This window comes from Macaca nemestrina, chromosome 7 (genome assembly GCF_043159975.1).
Source record: "Macaca nemestrina isolate mMacNem1 chromosome 7, mMacNem.hap1, whole genome shotgun sequence".
NCBI lineage: Eukaryota > Metazoa > Chordata > Mammalia > Primates > Cercopithecidae > Macaca > Macaca nemestrina.
The window spans coordinates 75813832-75840782 of record NC_092131.1 but is presented as its reverse complement, the minus strand read 5'-3'; the positions used below and the strand labels follow the sequence as shown (position 1 = coordinate 75840782).

The following is a 26951-nucleotide window of genomic DNA, read 5'->3' as shown; positions in this document are numbered from 1 at the left end:
AACCTGCGCCTCCTGGGTTCAAGCAATTCTCCTGCCTCAGCCTCCTGAGTAGCTGGGATTACAGTTGCCCGCAACCACATCCAGCTAATTTTTGTATTTTTAGTAAAGATGGGGTTTCACTACGTTGGCCAGGCTGGTCTTAAACTTCTGACCTCAGGTGATCCGCCCGCCTCAGCCTCTCAAAGTGCTGGGATTATAGGCATGAGCCACTGTGCCTGGCCTATCCTCTTTTTCCTAAAAATTTTACCCATTGATTGTAGCATTCATCAATAGAGCTTGCCTGTAGCAATCAATAGATTTTGCCTGTAGCAAATATTGGTGATTTTCTATTTCCCACATTCCCCTACATTTATTAATTGAAATTTTTCTGTAAGGAACTTTTTTACTCCTGCATTTATTTATTCAATCATTTATATCAGCATAGACTCATGGATATTTATTTTATTCTTGAATTATAATCCAATACTATGGTTATTTATTTTTTAATACATTGCTCAAATTGTTCCAGTTTTGGCCACTGAGTGTGTGTGCATGTGTGCACGTGCATTTTTTGAGATGTGGTTTTGCCCTTTTGCCCAGGCTGGAGTGCAGTGGCATGATCACAGCTCACTGTAGCCTCAAGCTCCTGGGCTCAAGCGATCCTCCCACCCCAGCCTCCTGTGTAGCTAGGACCATAAGCACATGCCACCATGCCCAGCTAATTAAAAAAATTTTTTTTGTAGAGATAGGGGTCTCACTGTATTGCCCTGGCTACTCTTTAACTCCTGGGCTCAAGTGGTCCTTTTGCCTCAGCCTCCCAAAGTGCTGGGATTACAGGTGTGAGCCACTGCACAAGGCCTGAATATATATATTTGAGAAGCTTTGGAAGGTCGTCTTAGACTGAAGGGGTGGAACCTAGTGAGATCAAGGAATCAGTGTCAGGCTCTGCTATAAATGGCATAGGATGAGGGGGATGCAGAGGGTAGGGGGTAGTGAAAAACAGAGTTCAGGAGGCCAGTGCTGGAAAGGAGGCAGCAAACAGGGAAGTTGGTAGCTGTTACAAAGCACAGTAAGTAGTGAATCAGGGGATCATTAAAGGGAGGCCATCTAGTTTTTTGTTTTGGGTTTTGCTAAGTATGATATGAGGGAGTAATTAGCTTTATTCATTGCCTCTGAAATCTTTCTCCTTCCTGTAGGGGATATTTCTACCTGCAGTTATGATTAGGATTGAATTTGTATTGGTTTTTATTAAAGTTGCTTTGCACATTATAAGGCTCAATCCCAACAGAGACCAGAGCTCACTTGGGCTACAGGAAAAATAATTTGATTTCTGTGTGTTCATTTATTATCAGTAGATTGCTCTTTCCCATTCATTGAGGATCAGTGGGGTGTTGCTCTCCTTCAGTGCTTAAAAAGGGCTCGCTTCCTGTTGTGCAGGCTTATTGTTGAATTGCATGCCAGATGTGGGGGCTCTGCTGCTGAGTGAGTGCAGGAACTTGGGCAAGTCTTTTCTCTGAGTTTTTTTTTTTTTTTCTTCAGCATTGAAATAGAAATAATTTGCCTACCTCTCAGGTTTGTTGTAAGAAATGAATAAAATGACTGATTTAAAACAATTACCTAGCACAGTGCTTGGCCTATTGTAGGTATTCAGTAAATGCTGTGAGAATCAGACTAGAACTGAGAAGGTCCTTGAAGGATTGTCTAGTCTTTCCCTCTACCTGTGAACCAGTGAGTGGCCCCAGCCTTCAGGTTAAATGTTTTATATTTTCTTTTTGCATAGTTCCAGGCGTGAAGACTCCACAACCATCTTCAGGTGTGGTAAAAGCATTTATTAAGAACCTCCTATATGTCAGTACTACATGACTTGTGTGCGTTACAAAGATAAATAAAGTGTATCGTAGGTACCAGTAAGTTTACAGTACTGTTAAGGTACACAGGTGCATAGACAGAATTAAAATGCAGCACATTAATACAAAGTAATGTGGGTAAAATATGGCAAATGAACTCTGTCAGACTCAGGAAAAGCTTCAGAGAGAAGGCAACATTTGAGCTGGACTCTTATCCCAAATAGTAGTTTTCCAGGAAAAGATGTGTGTGTGCATGCATGTGCTTATGCTGGTTTGTATGTTTGAGGAGGAGAGGGAATAGACTAGTGTTAGTGGGGTTCAAGGTAGGATGAAGAGCACATGCAAAGGCATAGAAGCATGAGAAAACATGGCATGTGCCAGGTGATGTAACTGAGGTGTTAGGTAAATAAATAGCTGGTGGGGACAGGCAAGTCACAGAGGGGAGGTAGGACATGGGACTGGAGAGGTGAGTTGGAACCATCCTAAGGAGTTAAGACTTTATCCTATTGAATAGAGAAGTTACACAATCTGATCTATGTTTTAGAAAATCACTTTTTCGACAACTTGAAAGATCAGTCAGTTGGGGGAGAGCTGGAAGTGGGGAATGTTACAGGTCGGGTGAGACAAGATAAGGGCTGGCATGAGGGTGTGACTGTGGGGCCAGAGAGCAGTAGAGAGAGCCAGTACTTCTGAGGTATATGTCAAGACTTTGATCAAAGTAGGACTTTGATGGAAGAGAGAAAAGGATAAGCCAAAGATGACTTTGGGGTTTGTAGCTTTTGCTCTTTTGGGCACTGGAGCTACAGAGAGAAAACACATGCTCCCCTCACAGAATTTGCCACCCTAATGATTAAACAGATGCACACAAACAAACTAACAAATAAAACTCCTACCAAAAACTGACCATATAATGTGTGCTTTGGGTGGTCAGTTAACCCTCTTGACTACTGATCCCATGTTGACTATGTACTAAGCGCTGTGGGAACATGGGAAAACAAGCATTTAAGTCTACCCGAGGGAGGAGAGGAAGGTTTCACAGAGGAGATGTGTATTAGTCAGGGTTCTCTAGAGGGATAGGACTAATAGGATAGATGTACATGTGGGGGATAGTTTACTAAGGAGTATTGATCCACATGATCACAAGGTGAAGTCCCACAATAGGCTGTCTGCAAGCTGAGAGCAAGAAAGCCAGTCTGAGTCCCAAAACCTCAAAGGTTGGAAAGCCAACAGTGCAGCCTTCAGTCTGTGGCTGAGGGCCCAAGAGCCACTGTCTAACCACTGGTGTAAGTCCAAGAGTCCAAAAGCTGAAGAACTTGGAGTCCTATGTTCAAGGGCAGGAAGCATCCAGCATGGGAGAAAGATGAAGGCCAGAAGACGCAGCAAGTCTGTTCTTTCCACTGTTTCCTGCCTGCTTTATTCTAGCCATGCTGGCAGCTGATTAGATGGTGCCCACCCAGACTGAGGGTGGGTCTGCCTCTCCTAGTCCACTGACTCAAATGTTAATCTCCTTTGGCAGCACCCTCACAGACACACCCAGGAAAATACTTCGCATCCTTCAATCTAATCAAGTTGACAGTATTAACCATCACAAGTTGCCATCTGAGCTTCAACCAAAAAGGCAAATAGGTGGTTGCTAGGGAGAGAAGAGAGCAGTGGGCATTCATTCCATGTTGAGGGAGTAACATTTGCCTAGGCAAGAAAGTAATGGAAGGAGATGAATTGTAAAGGAATTAGCTGGGTTCCCCCATTAGATTGTAAGAAGGATAAAGTCAGGGGGCTGTTTCTCTCACTTGGTATCATATCTCATCTGAGTGGTAGGAGAGAGAACAGAAGAAGCAAGCATGGAGTGGTAAGCTGCTTTACACTGGGGAGAGGATGTAGAGACAATGAACCTGGATTGCTTTTTGTAAAAGCTGAGCAGGGAAAGGAAGGAATGAGAAAGAAGGCAGGTTTTGGGGGAAAATAAACTGATGTAAAAAATGAAATGGGAGCGCGAGCGACACAGAAGACCGGTGATTTCTGCATTTTCAACTGAGGTACTGGGTTCATCTCACTGGGGAGTGCCGGACAATCGGTGCTGGTCAGCTGCTGCAGCCCGACCAGCGAGAGCTGAAGCAGGGCGAGGCATCGCCTCACCTGGGAAGCGCAAGGGGGAAGGGAATCCCTTTTCCTAGCCAGGGGAACTGAGACACACAACACCTGGAAAATCAGGTAACTCCCACCCCAATACTGTGCTTTAAGCAAACAGGCACACCAGGAGAGTATATCCCACACCTGGCCGGGAGGTTCCCACGCCCACGGAGCCTCCCTCATTGCTAGCACAGCAGTCTGTGATTTACCGGCAAGGCAGCAGCGAGGCTGGGGGAGGGGTGCCCGCCATTGCTGAGGCTAAAGTAGGTAAACAAAGCTGCTGGGAAGCTCGAACTGGGTGGAGCTCACAGGAGCTCAAGGAAACCTGCCTGTCTCTGTAGACTCCACCTCTGGGGACAGGGCACAGTAAACAATAACAAAAGCAGCAGAAACCTCTGCAGACGCAAACGACTCTATCTGACAGCTTTGAAGAGAGCAGTGGATCTCCCAACACGGAGGTTGAGATCTGAGAAGGGACAGACTGCCTGCTCAAGTGGGTCCCTGACCCCTGAGTAGCCTAACTGGGAGACATCCCCCACTAGGGGCAGTCTGACACCCCACACCTCACAGGGTGGAGTACACCCCTGAGAGGAAGCTTCCAAAGCAAGAATCAGACAGGTACACTCGCTGTTCAGAAATATTCTATCTTCTGCAGCCTCTGCTGCTGATACCCAGGCAAACAGGGTCTGGAGTGGACCTCAAGCAATCTCCAACAGACCTACAGCTGAGGGTCCTGACTGTTAGAAGAAAAACTATCAAACAGGAAGGACACCTACACCAAAACCCCATCAGTACGTCACCATCATCAAAGACCAGAGGCAGATAAAACCACAAAGATGGGGAAAAAGCAGGGCAGAAAAGCTGGAAATTCAAAAAATAAGAGCGCATCTCCCCCGGCAAAGGAGCACAGCTCATCGCCAGCAACGGATCAAAGCAGGATGGAGAATGACTTTGACGAGATGAGAGAAGAAGGCTTCAGTCCATCAAATTTCTCAGAGCTAAAGGAGGAATTACGTACCCAGAGCAAAGAAACTAAAATCTTGAAAAAAGAGTGGAAGAATTGATGGCTAGAGTAATTAATGCAGAGAAGGTCATAAACGAAATGCAAGAGATGAAAACCATGACACGAGAAATACGTGACAAATGCACAAGCTTCAGTAACCGACTCGATCAACTGGAAGAAAGAGTATCAGCAATTGAGGATCAAATGAATGAAATGAAGCGAGAAGAGAAACGAAAAGAAAAAAGAAGAAAAAGAAATGAACAAAGCCTGCAAGAAGTATGGGATTATGTAAAAAGACCAAATCTACGTCTGATTGGGGTGCCTGAAAGTGAGGGGGAAAATGGAACCAAGTTGGAAAACACTCTTCAGGATATCATCCAGGAGAACTTCCCCAACCTAGTAGGGCAGGCCAACATTCAAATCCAGGAAATACAGAGAACACCACAAAGATACTCCTCGAGGAGAGCAACTCCAAGATACATAATTGCCAGATTCACCAAAGTTGAAATGAAGGAAAAAATCTTAAGGGCAGCCAGAGAGAAAGGTCAGGTTACCCACAAAGGGAAGCCCATCAGACTAACAGCAGATATCTCGGCAGAAACTCTCCAAGCCAGAAGAGAGTGGGGGCCAATATTCAACATTCTTAAAGAAAAGAATTTTCAACCCAGAATTTCATATCCAGCCAAACTAAGTTTCATAAGTGAAGGAGAAATAAAATCCTTTACAGATAAGCAAATGCTGAGAGATTTTGTCACCACTAGGCCTGCCTTACAAGAGACCCTGAAGGAAGCACTAAACATGGAAAGGAACAACCGGTACCAGCCATTGCAAAAACATGCCAAAATGTAAAGACCATCGAGGCTAGGAAGAAACTGCATCAACTAATGAGCAAAATAACTAGTTAATATCATAATGGCAGGATCAAGTTCACACATAACAATCTTAACCTTAAATGTAAATGGACTAAATGCTCCAATTAAAAGACACAGACTGGCAAACTGGATAAAGAGTCAAGACCCATCAGTCTGCTGTATTCAGGAGACCCATCTCACATGCAGAGACATACATAGGCTCAAAATGAAGGGATGGAGGAAGATTTACCAAGCAAATGGAGAACAAAAAAAAGCGGGGGTTGCAATACTAGTCTCTGATAAAACAGACTTTAAACCATCAAAGATCAAAAGAGACAAAGAAGGCCATTACATAATGGTAAAGGGATCAATTCAACAGGAAGAGCTAACTATCCTAAATATATATGCACCCAGTACAGGCGCACCCAATTTCATAAAGCAAGTCCTTAGAGACTTACAAAGAGACTTAGACTCCCATACAATAATAATGGGAGACTTCAACACTCCACTATCAACATTAGACAGATCAACGAGACAGAAAGTTAACAAGGATATCCAGGAATTGAACTCATCTCTGCAGCAAGCAGACCTAATACACATCTATAGAACTCTCCACCCCAAATCAACAGAATATACATTCTTCTCAGCACCACATCGTACTTACTCCAAAATTGACCACATAATTGGAAGTAAAGCACTCCTCAGCAAACGTACAAGAACAGAAATTATAACAAACTGTCTCTCAGACCACAGTGCAATCAAACTAGAACTCAGGACTAAGAAACTCAATCAAAACCGCTCAACTACATGGAAACTGAACAACCTGCTCCTGAAGGACTACTGGGTCCATAACGAAATGAAGGCAGAAATAAAGATGTTCTTTGAAACCAATGAGAACAAAGATACAACATACCAGAATCTCTGGGACACATTTAAAGCAGTGTGTAGAGGGAAATTTATAGCACTAAATGCCCACAAGAGAAAGCAGGAAAGATCTAAAATTGACACTCTAACATCGCAATTAAAAGAACTAGAGAAGCAAGAGCAAACACATTCGAAAGCTAGCAGAAGGCAAGAAATAACTAAGATCAGAGCAGAACTGAAGGAGATAGAGATACAAAAAACCCTCCAAAAAATCAATGAATCCAGGAGCTGGTTTTTTGAAAAGATCAACAAAATTGACAGACCACTAGCAAGACTAATAAAGAAGAAAAGAGAGAAGAATCAAATCGACGCAATAAAAAACGATAAAGGGGATATCACCACCGACCCCACAGAAATACAAACTACCATCAGAGAATACTATAAACACCTCTACGCAAATAAACTGGAAAATCTAGAAGAAATGGATAATTTCCTGGACACTTACACTCTTCCAAGACTAAACCAGGAAGAAGTTGAATCCCTGAATAGACCAATAGCAGGCTCTGAAATTGAGGCAATAATTAATAGCCTACCAACCAAAAAAAGTCCAGGACCACATGGATTCACAGCTGAATTCTACCAGAGGTACAAGGAGGAGCTGGTACCATTCCTTCTGAAACTATTCCACTCAATAGAAAAAGAGGGAATCCTCCCTAACTCATTTTATGAGGCCAACATCATCCTGATACCAAAGCCTGGCAGAGACACAACAAAAAAAGAGAATTTTAGACCAATATCCCTGATGAACATCGATGCAAAAATCCTCAATAAAATACTAGCAAACCGGATTCAGCAGCACATCAAAAAGCTTATCCACCATGATCAAGTGGGCTTCATCTCTGGGATGCAAGGCTGGTTCAACATTCGCAAATCAATAAACATAATCCAGCATATAAACAGAACCAAAGACAAGAACCACATGATTATCTTAATAGATGCAGAAAAGGCTTTTGACAAAATTCAACAGCCCTTCATGCTAAAAACTCTCAATAAATTCGGTATTGATGGAACGTACCTCAAAATAATAAGAGCTGTTTATGACAAACCCACAGCCAATATCATACTGAATGGGCAAAAACTGGAAAAATTCCCTTTGAAAACTGGCACAAGACGGGGATGCCCTCTCTCACCACTCCTATTCAACATAGTGTTGGAAGTTCTGGCTAGGGCAATTAGGCAAGAGGAAGAAATCAAGGGTATTCAGTTAGGAGAAGAAGAAGTCAAATTGTCCCTGTTTGCTGATGACATGATTGTATATTTAGAAAACCCCATTGTCTCAGCCCAAAATCTCCTTAAGCTGATAAGCAACTTCAGCAAAGTCTCAGGATACAAAATTAATGTGCAAAAATCACAAGCATTCTTATACACCAGTAACAGACAAACAGAGAGCCAAATCAGGAATGAACTTCCATTCACAATTGCTTCAAAGAGAATAAAATACCTAGGAATCCAACTTACAAGGGATGTAAAGGACCTCTTCAAGGAGAACTACAAACCACTGCTCAGTGAAATAAAAGAAGACACAAACAAATGGAAGAACATACCATGCTCATGGATAGGAAGAATCAATATCGTGAAAATGGCCATACTGCCCAAGGTAATTTATAGATTCAATGCCATCCCCATCAAGCTGCCAATGAGTTTCTTCACAGAATTGGAAAACACTGCTTTAAAGTTCATATGGAACCAAAAAAGAGCCCGCATCTCCAAGACAATCCTAAGTCAAAAGAACAAAGCTGGAGGCATCACGCTCCCTGACTTCAAACTATACTACAAGGTTACAGTAACCAAAACAGCATGGTACTGGTACCAAAACAGAGATATAGACCAATGGAACAGAACAGAGTCCTCAGAAATAATACCACACATCTACAGCCATCTGATCTTTGACAAACCTGAGAGAAACAAGAAATGGGGAAAGGATCCCCTATTTAATAAATGGTGCTGGGAAAACTGGCCAGCCATAAGTAGAAAGCTGAAACTGGATCCTTTCCTTACTCCTTATACGAAAATTAATTCAAGATGGATTAGAGACTTAAATGTTAGACCTAATACCATAAAAATCCTAGAGGAAAACCTAGGTAGTACCATTCAGGACATAGGCATGGGCAAAGACTTCATGTCTAAAACACCAAAAGCAACGGCAGCAAAAGCCAAAATTGACAAATGGGATCTCATTAAACTAAAGAGCTTCTGCACAGCAAAAGAAACTACCATCAGAGTGAACAGGCAACCTACAGAATGGGAGAAAATTTTTGCAATCTACTCATCTGACAAAGGGCTAATATCCAGAACCTACAAAGAACTCAAACAAATTTACAAGAAAAAAACAACCCCATCAAAAAGTGGGCAAAGGATATGAACAGACATTTCTCAAAAGAAGACATTCATACAGCCAACAGACACATGAAAAAATGCTCATCATCACTGGCCATCAGAGAAATGCAAATCAAAACCACAATGAGATACCATCTCACACCAGTTAGAATGGCGATCATTAAAAAGTCAGGAAACAACAGGTGCTGGAGAGGATGTGGAGAAATAGGAACACTTTTACATTGTTGTTGGGATTGTAAACTAGTTCAACCATTATGGAAAACAGTGTGGCGATTCCTCAAGGATCTAGAACTAGATGTACCATATGACCCAGCCATCCCATTACTGGGTATATACCCAAAGGATTATAAATCATGCTGCTATAAAGACACATGCACACGTATGTTTATTGCGGCACTATTCACAATAGCAAAGACTTGGAATCAACCCAAATGTCCATCAGTGACAGATTGGATTAAGAAAATGTGGCACATATACACCATGGAATACTATGCAGCCATCAAAAAGGATGAGTTTGTGTCCTTTGTAGGGACATGGATGCAGCTGGAAACCATCATTCTTAGCAAACTATCACAAGAACAGAAAACCAAACACCGCATGTTCTCACTCATAGGTGGGAACTGAACAATGAGATAACTTGGACTTGGGAAGGGGAACATCACACACCAGGGCCTATCATGGGGAGGGGGGAGGGGGGAGGGGGGAGGGATTGCACTGGGAGTTATACCTGATGTACATGACGAGTTGATGGGTGCTGACAAGTTGATGGGTGCAGCACACCAACATGGCACAAGTATACATATGTAACAAACTTGCTCGTTATGCACATGTACCCTAGAACTTCAAGTATAATAATAATAAATAAATTTAAAAAAAAATGAAATGGATTTCGAACAGTTCATTATAGTACTTTCTGGGATTCTTCTAGCTATTGATACACAGAAGTTTCCATTGTAACCTCATATTACATTTTACCACAAGAAGGACCCTTGGAAAATTTGATTGGCTTGTAGACTGTGATTGCTGCTGGTGGGCATGGGCAGAGTAGTCTATCCACCTCTAGGCTGGCAGCTGTAATGTCAGTGCTCCTCCTCAGTTCCCTACCCAATCTGTTGAAACAGGGGTAATGGTAGGAGGGAGTAGGATTATTTTGGTGAATATCTAAGTAATTTATCCCATTTTCTAAGGTAAATTATCATAATTTTTTTGATCTTTCACACTGGAGGTATTTCTCAACCTTCTATTTATTTAGACCATATCCTCCCTCTACTCTCCAGTACTACCCATTTCCTATCTCAGCACTGGCCCCCGCCCCTACTGAAGTGTAGATATTTCAAGGAAAGGAGATGCGATTTATACTCCAAAGAAAAATCTTGAGAAGGATTTTTTAATCATTTCCCACAATTTATATTCTAGAAGTCCCAATTAGGAAGACTACTTTTTTAGATGACAATTGACAACATGAACAGCAAATCATGACAGCCACATTGGGGTCCCAGTCTGAATGTTTCTGCTTTATTTGTTGCTAACTGGTAGATTTAGGTTGCCAGAGATGCTTTGATTCTGGAATCAGGCATGTAATTTATAAGAAAAGAGTTAATGATGAAATTATAGATAATAATAGAATCGGGGAATGGCTTAGAAATTAGCTGGAACCTAGACCAACCCCCTTACTTTACATAAGAGGAAGCTGACACTCAAAGAGTCTAAGCTGTGTGCCCAGGTTTAGTATGTTGAAACAAGGTAGGCTCACACTGAGTCCCCACCTGGACTCCCTCACTGTTCAACAGATGCTACAGATGACAAGACACAGTGCCATATTCTCTAATTGCTTCCAGGGTTAGTCTTATCTCTCCCATGATTTTCTGAGCTACAGGATGGCAGTAACTGTCAAGTGAGTAATGACTGGACAATAAAGTTACTTTATCTAATGATTAAGTCACAGGAGAAAAGGAAGAGAGATTCTCCAATTAGGAGTCTTTTGTAGCCTAGAATGCATTTCCACACTGTATCTTTGTGCTGGGTCGCTCCCTTTTGTACAGCACTGACAGGAACACTTGCCATCCAAGGTGTCTGATGTCTCAGCAGGACTTACTGACAACCCCAGGACCTGTCAAGCTTTCCTTTGGAACCAACCATATAATGTGTGCTTTGGGTAGTCAGTTAACCCTCTTGATTACTGATCCCAATTCTTTCCTATTTGTATAACCTCCTCTGAACAGCTTCTCCCTGCAGCCCTGGCCCCCAGGGATGCCATTCTCTCCTGTACCGTAATCTCCCATGGATGCCACTCCTGGGCCACTTGTACCCTAGTCAACTGTCAGAAGGGCCTCTGGACCACCAGGCCTTTCTCCTGTTCTCTCAGCAGCCAGTCCAAACTTTGCCTCAAACCCCTCCCCATTATCTCACCTCCCCCCTTCTCCTGGAGGAAGACCATGCCCCCTACTTCACTGAGTAGCTTTTGATCATCGAGTGAGAACATCTCAGCTTCCTGGCTGGCCCAGACTTGCTAACCACCATTTTTACCTACTATTTCCTTCTGCCTTAGGGGACAGGTGTCCCTGTCCTGTTTGCAGGTAGTCCTCCTCTCTCCCCTTCCTGGCTTCCTTGCCCACTGGTCAAACCCTTCTCTACTCCCTGTATCTTCAAACCTCTCTTTCTCTTTATTAGTCCTGCCCCTTAGGGGGTAAACCCTCTCATAGTTTCTCCCACTAAAATAAACGAACATATAAGTAAAACCACACACATTAAACAGCAATCCATTGTTCCTACCTTTCCCCCACTGCCATTTCCTCTCTTTCCTACTCTTTCTTGTTTGCACCCCCTCCATGAAGAGAGCCACCTGTGCTCAGGCCCCATTCTATCGGTCCCCTATTTGTCCTGTCGCTGCCCATTTGCAGTGACCTGATGCCTGATAGCCAGACTCCCTTATTTTATTAGCTAACAAGTCCTCCTTCACTTAGAACACTACATTTGAACTGAGCTTCATGCTGAGGATTCCTGGGAGTTAATTCTTTGTGGAGCAGTCCCTCATGGAGTACAAGTCTCCTCCAGATGGGTTCCCAGACTGTGTGCTGATAGCCTGTCTCCTGCACCACCCAGTGGCTGATAGTGACTCTGGGTGGGGTGGGTTGTGGGGGAAGGCTGTGATCCTTGGCAGATACTCTCTGACTTCAGTCCAAGGTCTTTAGAAAACCATTGTGAGAGTAAGACAATCTGTCCTGAGAACCAAGCCCTCTATGTTTTAGAATGTTGACTTTAACTGGCATTGCATATTTTATCTCTTACTGTGCTGCTTTTCTAACTAGAGAGTAAAATATTTCTCTCTTTATATTTGGATTTGAAAATGCTCTGTGTGTGTGTGTGGGTGTGTATTGGGGAGTAGTGGTGGAAAGTGGTATGGTCATCAAAGCTGTAAAAAGCATTTTCATTTATGTTTAGTATGTTTAGCCCAAAATATTAATTATGAAAATTGAGGTATTCAAATCTCAGACTTGTCCCCTCAGAGAAAGACAGACTTATGCAAGGTCACAGCATAGCTCAGAGGAGGCTGGGGGGAAATAAGTTCCAGGGCATACTCCAGTGTGTTTTATAAACCAGCTGATATCCCTCTTCGTGAAGCTCCGGAATAGGTTCTTGAAAAGAGCCTGCATGGTAGTCAAACATGAGGGCATTATAAAATTCCATGTTGCAGGCTGCTCCAATTCAGACCATGAATTATTCAGAAGTTGTTTGGGAAGCCCTCCTGGGAACAGTGGTCTACTCCCCTGGACTGGCTCCCATGAATGAGAGAGGCCCACCCACTTCTTCAGTCTTGGCAGCTGGGAATTTCTTTCTTGCTCCACTAAGTCAACAAAACAACAAAGCCTCCAAAGCATAGATCAGTGTCGTCAGTTTGCCTCCTGGAGTCTTAATGCAGGGCTCAATAATTCATGCACTTCTACACCAGTGACTCAAAGCATGAGTTAAGAATATGAAGTGGTTAGAAGTGTGTGTGCTCATAGAATTAAGTGGATGTCAACTCCATCTCCTTGCTTGTTTTTTAAAAATTATTAATTGTTCAGGAGCTAAGTCTGTGAACATAAGCATTATCAAATATTATTTATTTTGAAAAAGATCAGTTCTTTCTTTTCACCTAGAATTAAAGTGAACAGATTTTTCTTTTTCTTTGTTATTATTAAAAGTTGACTACTGATTTCAATATCTATTTGTACATTTTTATTGTATTTTAAACAGGAATGGATTGCCATCAACTGCATTTTTATGATTCATATTTTCTCTTCAGTGACTACATCATCATTAGTATCCTGCTTACTGAGCCTTCCCTTTTATTCTACTTAATCCAGCCTATTTTCCTTCATAGACATGTGGAATGGAGACAGGAATGAATTCACACCTAGCTCAGTGAGGTATGCACTAGGGCCTTTTTTGGATTTCCTTTCCAATTTGACTTCCCAAGCTGCTTAGCCGCTTCAATCTTTACTACTTTTCTTCTCTGCTATTTACTACTAAAAATAGTCCAACTTTACATCTCTACCAACTCACAGTTTGGCCTATTATGAATGCCTCTGGAGACGGGAAACTCAGTGCCTCACAGACAATGCATTTATCGTCAGGTAGTTTTGACTGCTAAAAAGCCCAAACTTCTTGTTTTCTAATTTTCTTCTATTGGTCCTGCCAGGGTCATATAAAACATGTTTAATCTTTTTTCTAGAAATTTGAGGGCCCTTCATCCCTCATTTCTTTCCTCCCTCTGTCTCTCTCTCTCTCATCTTCATTTCTGGTTAACACTCTATTAATCTTCCTGATTGCTTTTCTCTGAGGAGGCAGGAGCTTAACACATGGTACCTAGAACTGAACATAATCCATTGCAGGTAAGGGAGGACTATCATCCCATTTCATCTTTATGTTGTACCTTTAAGATCATATCAGCCTATTTCATTAATTCAGCAGTTATTTATTAATTATGTCTCAGGTGGTGGACATTGTACTGGGTGCTGGGAGTATGTATAAGTGTGATCACAGAACAAACAGACTACCAGAGTGAGAGACCAAAAATTGTTAAATGTAAAGTATGATGAGTATTAGTCTAGGAGAAGTGCAGAGTGATGTGGGCGTACACAGCAGGAGGACATTTCCTAACTAGACGGTTGGGGAGGGCCTCCCAAAGGAAGTTACTTTAAAGGAATTAGGCAGGAGATTGGGGGGATGCTAGAGGTAGAGGTGGGGGAAGGAGGAACATGTACGAACATATGTAAAGGCCTAGAGGTGAGAAAGGAACTGAATACAGTACAATCTGACTGAAGATTAGACTGTGAATAGAGGGCAGAGATGAAGTTGAATAGGTAGGCAGTGCTCAAACCGTGGACCCCTTACAAGCTAATTATTCAACATGTATTTGAGCACCTACTATGCACTAGGTGCTATTATAGGCCCTGGGCTTTTGGTAGTTATCAAATAAGACCAAAATAAAACCAAATAATCCCTGTCCTCTTGGAACTTATAGTTTACTGGATATTAAGAAGTGAAAAAAAATGCTGAACAAATGTGGGCTTTACTCTAAGGACAGGAATAAGCCACTGAAAGGGTTAAGTTGGGGAGTGATGTGGTTAGAATCATACTCTTTAAAGTTAGGCATATAATTTCACCCAATGGAGGCACTTTTGAGAATGAACAGGCTTTATTCTGGGACAACAGGCATAAACTGGGCAAATCAGGAAAGATGGGCACTCTTTTCAAATGTGGTTAAAAACCAGAAGGAAGCAAGACTGGAGGCAGAGATTGGCCATTGCAGGGACCCAGATGAAAGATAGCCAGGACTGCTACCAAGATATACAGTGAGGTGGAGGGAAGTGAATGGATCTGAGAAGCGCTTAGAGGAAAGATCTGTTGTTCACAATAGGCAAGGGGCAATTAATACAGTGTGGCACCAAAAAAACCTCCTTTCAGACTGATAAAGACCCAGAAACCAGTAACTGTTAGACAAGGTCATTAGATCTGTTACAGGTTTCCTGTTGTCCATTACCTTGTCCACATCTCAATCAACTTAGTTAAAATCTTTGATGAAATGTAGATAGGTATACATATGGATTACATTTTCTAAACTGTTAATTTGCAAACTTGTTAAAAACAAAGAAGTAGGAGGAAGTTAGCCTGACACAATTTATTCACAGTGATCATACTTTGGATCCTGGATCACTATTTTCTTCCAAGTGCTGGCTTGTGGTTAGTGCACAGTACTTTTATTAAATTAATTTAAAGAATATTTTCCTCAACAGGTGAAGGAGAAAACAATCCATTTCAAACACTGAGTTTATTCCTTTAGCAGTTGGCTTGCTCCAAATATAAATAACAGTTCTTTTTGTTGTTCTCCATGATTTAAACAAAACAAAATGTGTAAGTTCCCTTTAAATCATAACCTCCTTGGGAGGCTAAGGTGGGTGGATCACCTGAGGTCAGGAGTTTGAGACCAGCCTGGCCAACATGGTGAAACCACATCTCTACTAAAAATACAAAAATTAGCTGGGCACGGTGGCAGAATCCTGTAATCCCAGCTACTCAGGAGGCTGAGGCAGGAGAATAGCTTGAACATGGGAGGCAGAGGTTGCAGTGAGCTGAGACTGCGCCATTGCACTCCAGCCTGGGCGAAAAGAGAGAAACTCCGTCTCAAAAAGAAAAAAAAAAATTATAACCTCCTAGAGCAGCTTAACATGGGGTCATTACATAACCATTGTTATTATTATTATTTTTTTTTGAGACAGAGTCTCGCTCTGTTGCCCAGGCTGGAGTGCAGTGGCCAGATCTCAGCTCACTGCAAGCTCTGCCTCCTGGGTTTACGCCATTCTCCTGCCTCAGCCTCCTGAGTAGCTGGGACTACAGGTGCCCGCCACCACGCCTGGCTAGTTTCTTTGTAATTTTTTTTAGTAGAGACGGGGTTTCACCATGTTAGCCAGGATAGTCTCAATATCCTGACCTCGTGATCCACCCGTCTCGGTCTCCCAAAGTGCTGGGATTACAGGCTTGAGCCACCGCGCCCGGCCTACATGACCATTATTTCTAAGTCAGTATGTTGTATTCCACTTTGGCCATATGATGCTTGGCATTTGCAGGACAGGGTCAAAGGTTCTGAAACACCTGCCATCTGTCAGGAGGAGACTTGGTACAAGACAGAAAGACTGTCAACAAATTAGCACAAACCAGAAACTGCTGCTGGAAAAGAAGTTTAGTGGTTTCCCTAATGGGAGTAGCATCACCTTCACACGGAAGGGAGAAGCTTTCTTGGTCCTTAGCCACCATCAATTTGTGCCTTACAAAGACGGTGCTATTGATCTGATGGTGTTCTAGGTTCTTAAGGGGAATGCTTATAAAAATGGTTGCTGAATGTCAAGTGTTATTTAAATGCTTAATTACCAGAAGTGAACACAAATAATGACGGATTCATTATTTGATTCCCTACAAACCAGAACTGTTGTTCTGATATGTGACCATTAGCAGAGCTCTGCAGTGTCTTTTATTGCACAGTTCTGAGGCTTAGCCATTAATAACTTATTAATTGATCAGAGAAGAAACCAGTGGCTCTATTAGTGCTGGTGAAATGGAATAAAGACTGAGTAACTTGCATAAAATAAATCTTTTACTACACTGTAAACAATAGAGTGGTGGTAAGTTCTCTTAAAGCTAAAAAAATTACTGTTATGAAGGCTCTGAAAATGGAAACAAATGAGAAAGTGATTAAAGATCTTTTTGGGGTTAGTATTTTTTAGTTTTGCTGGCATGAAAAGACTTGGGCAGATTTTAGTACTGGAGAGACCTGCCTTATTTGTTGTATATCCCATTCATGATTGCTCTTTCCTTATGTAAGAGGAAGAGGAGTGACTCATTTTGACTCCTGGTTTTAATTTCAGTAGATTCCTGAAGGTGTAAAACTGAGTCAACAAATCATACTTTTAAAACTCACTCTGGTTGATTTCTTTTGAGGGATGTTATTTGTTAGTTTAAATAGTAATACTGAGAAGTAGAGGAATATATATTAAACTGTGGCAAGAGAACTTCAGAAACATGAAAATTAACTAAGTCCTAAAAATAAATTCTTGTCTTGTTTTCTATGACTGATAAAACATCATAAGTAAGACATATGCACCATAACCCCAACCCCTAATGAATATACATGGATTTTGTAGAGCCAGAACACACATATATAAAAAGTCACCTTAAAATCTTTCTGAGAAAAGGATAGGTAAATAAATAAAATGTACACATGAAGACTACTATTTGTTTTTATTTAAGTGTTAACATGTTTGCATATTTGGGAGGCCAAGGTAGGAGGATCACTTGAGACCAAGAGTTCAAGACTAGCCTGGGCAACACAGTGAGACTTCTGTCTCTGCAAAACAAAAACAAAACAAAACAAAACAAAATAAAAAAACACAAAAGAATTAGCTGGGCGTGAGGGTGCTCACCTGTAGTCCTAGCTACTCAGCAGGCTGAAGCTGAGGGATTTCTTGAGCCCAGAAGTTTGAGGCTGTGGAGTTATGATCATTGCACTCCAACCTGGATGACAGAGCAAGACCCTGTTTCTAAATAAAATAAAATGATTGTATAAAAATTGGTGACATTGGTCTGCAGTAGAGGGAAAAATCATGGGGAGTTGAAATAGGTGAAAAAGGTGGAATTAACTATTGTTTTTTGAAGAATGAACTGATAAGAGGAAGTTAGAAAGAGGCAAGATACTTCAAATGTGGAGAATAGAAGGAACCAAGGTGTAGCTTGGAGTCAAAGATTCCAGGTGTCGTGGGGTGGAGTGGAAGCTCCCTAGGCAAGCTACTTACCTGATTTGAAGGGTGGTTTCCTCATCTGCAAGATATGCAGATTATTACTCTTTCACTCCTATTTCTCTTTCTCTCTCTACTTCTCTCTTCTTTCTTCTCTCCTTCTCCCTCTTCCTTCCTTCTCTCCTTCCTTCCTTTTCTTTTTTTCCCTACACATATTTACCGAGTACCTACTTTGTTCCTTCATTGTACTGTGCCCTGGGGATATAGAATGCCCCTGTAAGGGTCAGGGCCTTGTAGAGGAGATGAACAAATAAATTGCTGTACAGAAGGAGGCTAGCTTGAGGAAGGAGTGGCTAACAGGATGGGAACTGGGGAAGACTTGTTACGCAAATCAAAATTGTAACCACTTTGTAAACACTAAGTGTTTATTCATGTAACATTTTTTTCTTTTACTTTTGATGCATTTTTTGTAGACTTCTGTGACTCTTCTGTAAAGGAGTTCTGACTCACTATTTAAGATTTTTTTTATAAGGAAATACACCATCAGCAGGCTGAGGAGGGGATGTTTTAGTTTAGTGAAACTTGGACCAGTGTCAATTTAATGGGTCAGATGTAGTGTTTGTAATGGGTAAGAAGTACTAGTCATCCAAATCAAATGGCCATAACAATGAACTCTGAAAAGAGTTATATATTTTTTTAACAGAGAAAAGCTTCTTTATAGAAATATACTCCTTTAAGATCACATTTTTTTTTTTTTTTTAATTTTTGGAAGCTAGAGACAAAGTAGAGGAACTGGCAAGATTCAGATTTTTGGAATCAAGCATTGAATTATTAATTGGCAATAATTTTTCTGAAAACACTAGAAGGAGGAATTAGGAACCCCACAAGAAAATAACATTACCTTTGAAGAGTGAATGGTGTATTCAGTTTTACCTCTACATCTTTTTGTTGCTCTGTGTGTGTGTGTGTGTGTGTATGTGTATTCACATGTGCTTGTGTGTCTGAGAGAGAGGAGAGAAAGAAAAAGAAAGAGAGAGAGCAAGCATTATGGGATTTGGGTAGTGTTGGAAACTCTTTTGAGAATACTGAGAATGATTGGGGGAAACTAAGTGAGTGGTTGAAGTGCTATTGCTAATTGTTGCTTGTTTTAGGAAAAGATGATGTTAGACACAATCCTTGGTAGAAATTTTGAGAGAATTTTCAATGTTTCAGAGTCTGATGGTTCTAGCTCTTTGTAATATAAATTTCATTTCAAAATTTATGGCTTTTTTTGGGGGGGAGGTATAAGTGTAACTGCCTAAGGGATTCACCTTACCTGCTGCCTAGACAGAGCCAATTCATCAGGACAGGGGAACTGCAATAGAAAAAGAGTAATACACACAAAGCCGGCTGTGCGGGAGACCGGAGTTTTATTATTACTCAAATCAGTCTCCCCAAGCATTTGGGGAGCAGAGTTTTTAAGGATAACTTGGGTGGGGGAAGCCCGTGTTCCAGGAGAGCCGATTGGTCAGAGATGAAATCACAGGGAGTCAGAGCTCTCTTCTTGTGCTGAGTCAGTTGCTGGGTGGGGGTCCAGAAGATCAGATGAGCCAGTTTATTGATCTGGGTGGTGCCAGCTGATCCATCAAGTACAGAGTCTGCAAAATATCTCAAGCACTGATCTTAGGAGCAGTTTAGGGAGGGTTGGAATCTTGTAGCCTCCAGCTGCATGACTCCTAAACCATAATTTTTAATCTTCTGACTAATGTTAGTCCTACAAAGGCAATCTAGTCCCCAGGCAAGAAGGAGGTCTGCTTTGGGAAAGCCTGTTACTCTCTTTGTTTAAACTATAAACTAAGTTTCTCCCAAAGTTAGTTCAGCCTATGCCCGGGAATGAACAAGGACAGCTTGGAGGTTAGAAGCAAGATGGAGTCAGTTAAGTTAGATCTCTTTCACTGTCTGTCATAATTTTGCAAAGGCGGTTTCATAGGGTCATTTTTAGCACTTCCAGAAATAGACCAAGCATTAGCTAATTGTCAGTGAGCTTCTCCTCACATGTAAAAGTCTTTATAGGAAGAAAAACCCTTACTCCATAATTATAGAAGACAGATTTGAAATGTATGTAACCCATTTGGATTATATACAACAGCTGATATACTTATCGCTGGTTAAAGATGAGAGAGAGTGCAAACCCCTGGCATATGGAACAGAGGACAGACAGATTGCCACTGAGCAAAGTAAAAAAGCCCAGAGACAGCAACTTAAACTTTGTGTAAGGACTAGCATACTTCTTAGTCTGGTGTTCAGTTTAATTCAGAGACATATATTGAGGACCTAGAATGTGTTGGGACTATGCTGGGTATTGTGTATACAAAGACTGGGAGATAGTCATCAAGGAACAGCTAGTGCAGTTGGGAAAAACACATACGTAAGTATTAATCACAGCTCAACACAGTAAGTGCTACAATGCAATTGAGAGAGAGAGAGATAGAGAGAGAGAGAGAGAGAGAGAGAGAGAATGAATATCAATCAGTTAACTTTGTCCAGGGAGTCATCCCAGAGGAGATGCTGCTGCTGTTAAAAATGATTAGACATTTGCCAGACAGAAAAATAATGAAGACTCTTCCAGGCAAAGATAGAAGGATGACAAAGCCTTAGCCACAAAAGAGTCTATAAGGCATTAAGGGGGTGTTGATTCATTCCATTTGGTTAGAACATAGGGTCAAATCAGTAGGAGAATGGAAGGCTGGAGTGGTAAATTGGAGCCAAGTTGTGAAGGGTCCACCTAAGATATTTGGATGCTACCCTGTAGATGACCCGGAGCCTTCATAGTTTTACTCCTCCTTCCCCAACATTTTATTATAGACAATTTTAAAGTATAGATTTTATTTTTAAATAAAATGGAAAGATTTCTACAATCAGTGCTAGTACAACTACCATTAGATTGTACTATTAACATTTTGCTATACTTGTTTAATCACCTATCTATCCCTTTATAATCCATCAATTCATTTTATTTTTTATACATTTCAAAACAAATTATAGGTTTCAGTTCATTCCTCTCTAAATACTTCAGCATGACTATCATTAACTAGTGTTTATTATTTGTTTAAAATATTTGATATAAAAATTGTAATCTTAATAGGTTTTAAGATATGAAAATAAGATAATCAATTTTGTATTTAAGAAATGTCATACTGTGGAGGATCAATTGGAAGAGTGAAACAAGTTAGAAACCTATTTCATAAATCTAAATGAGAGATTCTAAGAATGTGATGAAAGCCTGTAGTAGGAATGAAACAGCACTGATTAATTCAAGAAATAATCTGGAAATTTAATCGGTGGATCAGTTGATCACCCGAATGTGGGGAGGGTAGTGGAAGCAAAGGCAGGGTTGGGAGAGTAGAAAAAGTGAAAATTGAATTCAAGGTTTTCTAGCCTTAACGACTGGGTGTTTGATAATGGGACCTATAATATAGAAGGGAAAAGAGTATGGAAGTACACTACAACAGAAGATACTATGTGCAGTTTTGAACATGATGAGCTCAAACTACCTGTAGGACATTTCTGGTACACATGTTCAGGTGTTGTTTGGAAGTACTCTCTAGAATTTTAGAGAAATATCAGGGCTGGGTTTGTAGATATAGAGTGTATCAAGCTAGGAAATTGAAGCTATCACTAAAGGAGAACATTTAGAGTAAGCAAAACAAAAAAAAAGGTGGCTAAAGGAATTCTAAGGAAAGCCTATATTTAAGGAACCTGAAGAAAGTGCTGTGTCAGTTAGGGAGGCAGAGGGGAATATTCAGAAGGCAGGAAAGGGAATTGCCCCAGATGGAAAGATAGATAACATTTATTATTTGTCAGGTATGATAAGCAGTTTATATTCATGGGCTCATCGAATCCTTCCTCATAACAACCCTATTTTATAGGTGTGGAAATAAGGAAACTCAGGGAAAGAAAAGTAATTTGCTGAAGGTCTTAAGATTAGTAAGTGAGTGGCAGAGCAGTTTTTGAGCCAAAGTCATTCAGACTTGCCTTAACATAGTGGCTAAGGAAGGGGAGTTTCCAGGAGAGAGTAGTCAGCAGGTCATAGTCATCCGTGATCTGACTCTAACCTACCTTTCCAACTTTGTCTTCTTCGCTTACTTAAGACTGGTCAATTTAAAATGCTTCATATTTTCTGCACAAGCTCAAACTCTACTAGGACTTCCAAAGTATTTTGTAGATCACTAGTTCCATGAGATGCTCTGAAAAAAAGTGTCCTGTAGTCAAATGAGTTTAAGAAATGTTGCCAACTCTACTATCCTCTTGGAAATTTGCAAGTTAAATTAGCTCATCAAAGTTATTGGGAAGTCCTACAGTAAAGAACCTATTCTAACTTGTCTACCAAGTGTTTCCCAAAGTTATTTGAACTTATTTGACCTTGGGGCACCCCCCACTCCCTTAGAAAATCTATAAACTTCCCCTCAGAACTAGGGTTCTGAAGCACTTCAGTGAAAATTAGTTTTTACTTTTCCTTAGTTGCTTTTAACAGAGATATAATAAGCTTTATCTGTGTCTTATTCCTGATGGCCATAGAATACATTCTCCCATGCAATATCATTATTTGTGCCCTGTAGTAGCCCTTCTGTGGCCCCAGGAAAATGGAGTCTACATCTGTTTCATTTCGGGTTCTTACATAGGACCTATTGCAGTGCCTTTCATATAATAAATGTTTGGTCAGTGTCTATTGAATGAATAAACAAAATGAATAAAACACAGAGAAAATTAGTACTTTTTCTTTTAAATAAAACTAAGTTCTCTATTAAAACCAGATAAAAGAACTGTTTCAAAATGTGGATGTAAATTTATACTCAAACCAGGCTTTCATTTGAGAATAAGGAGGGTATATGTTTGCAGTTTCTTTTTTTCTTTTCTTTTCTTTTATTTTTTTTGAGACAGAGTATCACTCTGACACCCAGGCTGGAGTGCAGTGGCATGATCTCAGCTCATTACAACCTCCGCCTCCTGGGTTCAAGCGATTCTCCTTCCTCAGCCTCCCGAGTAGCTGGGATTATAGGTACCCACCAACATGCCTAGCAAATTTTTGTATTTTTAGTAGAGATGGGGTTTCACCATGTTGGTCGGGCTGGTCTTACTCCTGACGGCATGTGATCCGCCCACCTCAGCCTCCCAAAGTGCTGGGATTACCGGCGTGAACCACCGCGCCCAGCCTGCAGTTTTTGTTTTCATTTGAACTGTTTGCTTTTAGGTTTAGTTGAGGAGTAAACTGAGGAAGGCAACATTTTGGTTATTTCTGTCATGACCGCATATGGTATATACCAGTAGGTCCTGGAAACATCACTTTTCCTAAGTGGTTCTGGTCTTTTCTTACAATTTAAAGTCAGACTTGGATTTCCTAACTAAATCAGTGCCTATGCGTACCCTTTGAACATTTCTTACTGGTTTGATGCAATTATTTCTGTCGTTCATTCTAGCTTACTATTGGCGGCAGTTCCACTAGTTTCATTATTTCAATTGTGAGACCTTATATAGAATTTAGTCAAATGTGATGTTGTGTCTGATCTTTCTCTCCTTTGAATTGTATAACACATTCAGCCATGCCCTCTTTTGTTTTCCCCATAAGAATAGAAGAGAGCCTTCTCTAACTCCCTCCCACATTTTTTTTTTTTTGCATCATGTGGCTCATCACTCCCATGTATGATTAAGTCATGTAGAAATGTGCATATATGTATGTGCATGAGAGAGAGAGAGAGAAGCCAGAGTGTCATGCTGAGAAAAAGGCCAGCTATGAGTACAGTCACAGGAGCATGGAGATTCCTAGAAAAGGGCTGCCCATTTGGGTAAAAATCACTGGTTTCTTCCTACACAGACATCAGCCCCACTGTGTTCAAGTTTCATTTGACTGTTTGTTAGCTGGGTGTCCTACTTCTGGAGAACACCAGAATCCTTGTGAGTTCAGAGGGCTCTGTAGGAGTTTTATTAACTTACAATACTTGTTTAAGAGCCCCTGATTAATCATAATTACTATTTTAGAATGAGTCTGAGATTTTTTATGGAGAAGATAAACTGTACTTGTAATATATTTTCTTGTTTTCAGAGTCTCTTCAGTGCCATGAAGTGTAAGTTATTTGAATTTGCATATGTTAAGGTGGTAGTGGTGATATATTGACAATTATCATGCAGAGAGGCAGTAGACATGGTGAACACTAATACTGAAAATTCTAAACTTATATTAAATTATTTGCATTTGGGGAGAGAAAGAGAGTCTTGAGAATCAGATCTGGCTGTGTATACTAAAAGAACATTATGCTCTAAAGAGTAACTCTCAAAATTTTTCATAGTGACATTATGGTATGTAATTAAAATGGCAATATTTTGCATGGTATGACAAAACCTAATTGTCATGGCTGCCATATTATATAGGGAGAAAACTAACATTTAGCATCATTATAATAATACTGAAATATTTAAAGCAAATATTAGATTTTGTTCTAGAATAAACAACTATTATGATGTCATCAAAATGGAAAGTATTGCAAAGGGAAGAAATACACTTTGGCTGAATACATGGAAAATGCTGATGGTATTCATTAAGCATGGAATAATAAGAGGAACAAAATTTCCATCTCCATCCCTTCTCCCGTGAAATATTTTGTGTGTGTTCAGCGCTCCCTTTGAAGTCAATATATGATCTTTGCTTTAATCCATTTTTAAAGCTTCCTTTGAAGTCAGTGGGAGCTCATGCCTGGAAGAGAGAAAAGTGGCTGAGGATTGGGTACCTGCTGGGAAAGAGAGACCAGCCTAATCATCAACAGGAAATAATATTTATTGATTGTCCTCATGTACATCATCTATTAGGCTGCACACCAAAGTGACTTTTAAACTGGTTTGATTTATTTTCTAGTGTTATAAAGCTATTAAGATGACCAAAATCAGTAACTTCTTTTTAGGATAGTGTTTTTTGTTTCAAATAGCTGGGGGAAAATAATACCTATAAATGGAAATAATTCTTTTATTTTGACACTCTCACAGACATTTCATCTATGTGAATTTTCTGGATAACTGAAACTAATACTGGACAGTTGAAGAGTCTGGGATTCTTTTCTTTCTTTCTTTTTTTTTTTTTTTTTGAGACCGAGTTTCACTCCTGTCGCCCAGGCTAGAGTGCAGTGGTGCGGTCTTTGTTCGCTGCAACCTCCGCCTCCTGGGTTCAAGCAATTCTCGTGCCTCAGCCTCTGGACTTGCTGGGATTACAGGCATGCACCACCACACCTGGCTAATTTTTTTGTATTTTTAGTAGAGACAAGGTTTCACCATGTTGGCCAGGCTGGTCTCAAACTCTTGACCTCAGGTGATCCACCCCCTTGGCCTCCCAAATTGTTGGGATTACAGGCGTGAGCCACCGCGCCTGGCCATGAGTGTAGGATTATTTTCTTCAGTATGAAATTACTTCAGACTACTTAGCTTTTAAAGAAAATCTCATTAACTACTTTGGAGTAAGGTAGAAAGTTATTTCATTGCATCTCGTTTGCTACTGTCAACTGTCCTCTGTAATACAGGTTCTCTGTTTCTATTCTGCTCTCTTATTTTACATAGAGTTGCCTGAAGAAGAGCCAGGAAGCCTGAGATAGATTTATACCTTTCCATCAGAGTAAAGTATAAAGACTGTTCCTTCTCTCATTTCCTTTTTCTCTTTCCACATCTCGTTCTGCTCCTCACTTCCTGTCCCTCCTCTCCTTGAGCTTCCTGCTTCTTTTCCTTTCCCCTTTGATCCTCTTTAATGATGTCAGCCCCTCCTATGAGAGGGTGTCTCCATCACTGTTTGGTCTGTAGACTTTGGTCATAGGTTTGAGCTCTGTATCTCTGACTGGATCTTGACCTGGATGCCTCTCAGAACCTCAAAGTCAACACTTTAGAACTGAGATCAGCAACTCCTGCCAAGAACATTATTTTTAATCTCCATGTATGGCATCACCTTCCATCTAGCTTCCATCTAGCCTGGTAATCTGTGAATTGCCATTGACAATGTCTTCTCCCTATCACTCCACCTCTAATCATGTATCAAACCCTGTCACATCTGCCTTAGAAATTCACAATCAGCCCATCTTTTCCACTCCTCTCTGTCTCTGTCTCATCTAGTCACTTATCACATCTTGGAGATGACCACAGCTGCCTTATCTCTGGCTAATTCCTTATATAAATTTGTCTTTACAATGTTGCAAGTTTTATTCTTCAAATTTGAAGCTCTCCTTGTCGTTCTCAGACTTAAGAAACCTGTTTGTCTCGGCTGAACATCTAAAGACTTTTACTATCTGATTTGAATCTCTAGCTCCTTTTCTATCCTGTGAGCCTATTGCTCCTGGCATTGAAAATGCACTTGGAAAATGTCTGTGTATCCCTCAAGACTAGAGGGATTATCCTTTCTATGAAGGCTTCCCCAGTGTCTTCAGGCAGTAACTTCCCCTTTTCTGAGTTCCCCACCCCCTGTTCTTTCCTCACTTATAGTACGTGATTGAGCAACCTGTGATAAATTGTTTTTATGTGTCTCCTGCACCAGAATGAAAGCTCCTAGAGACAACATTTTATAGTTTATTTCTCTCTCAGTCTCCATCCCAGTGCCTATTTCAGATCAGGTACAAACTAGCAAATGCTTGGTGAGTGAATGGAGTAAATGAATGAAGATTTTGAAAGGTCTTTTTTAGTTACATTTGGGCTTGAAGTTGTGTTTTATGCTATCAAAGTCAGTGGTTCAGACATTAGTAAAATATTTTAAAACAGACTCTCCCTTCAAGAGGCATTTAGATAGAAAAGTTATCAATTTTCTGCCTCTCATAAGGAAAAGCAATGCCAACACACAGAAGGATAGAAGTGCTGGTCCTTATTGATTTCCCCAAGCCTCTGTACCATCTCCAGAATTATTTGCTGCTAGAGTCACATGAGAAAAGCAACTTGCTACCATTAAAACCACTTGTAGTCAGTTATAGAGAGCAGCCATCTGCTTTAGAACTTCTACTTCTCAAGATTTCTTAGATTTCAGTGAAGATTTCACTTAAGACCCTCTTACAAAAGAGTTTTTTTTTTCTTAGTGTTTTTAGCAGGGCTTATGCATAAAACAAATCTCCAAAGT

General features: G+C 40.7%; 1 protein-coding gene across 3 annotated transcripts in view; it reads left to right on the top strand.

Moving 5' to 3' along the window:
* LOC105477949 (A-kinase anchoring protein 6) overlaps positions 1-26951 on the top strand; it is a 651033-nt gene that overhangs the window by 153821 nt on the left and 470261 nt on the right. The gene's annotated exons all lie outside the window — the stretch shown is intronic.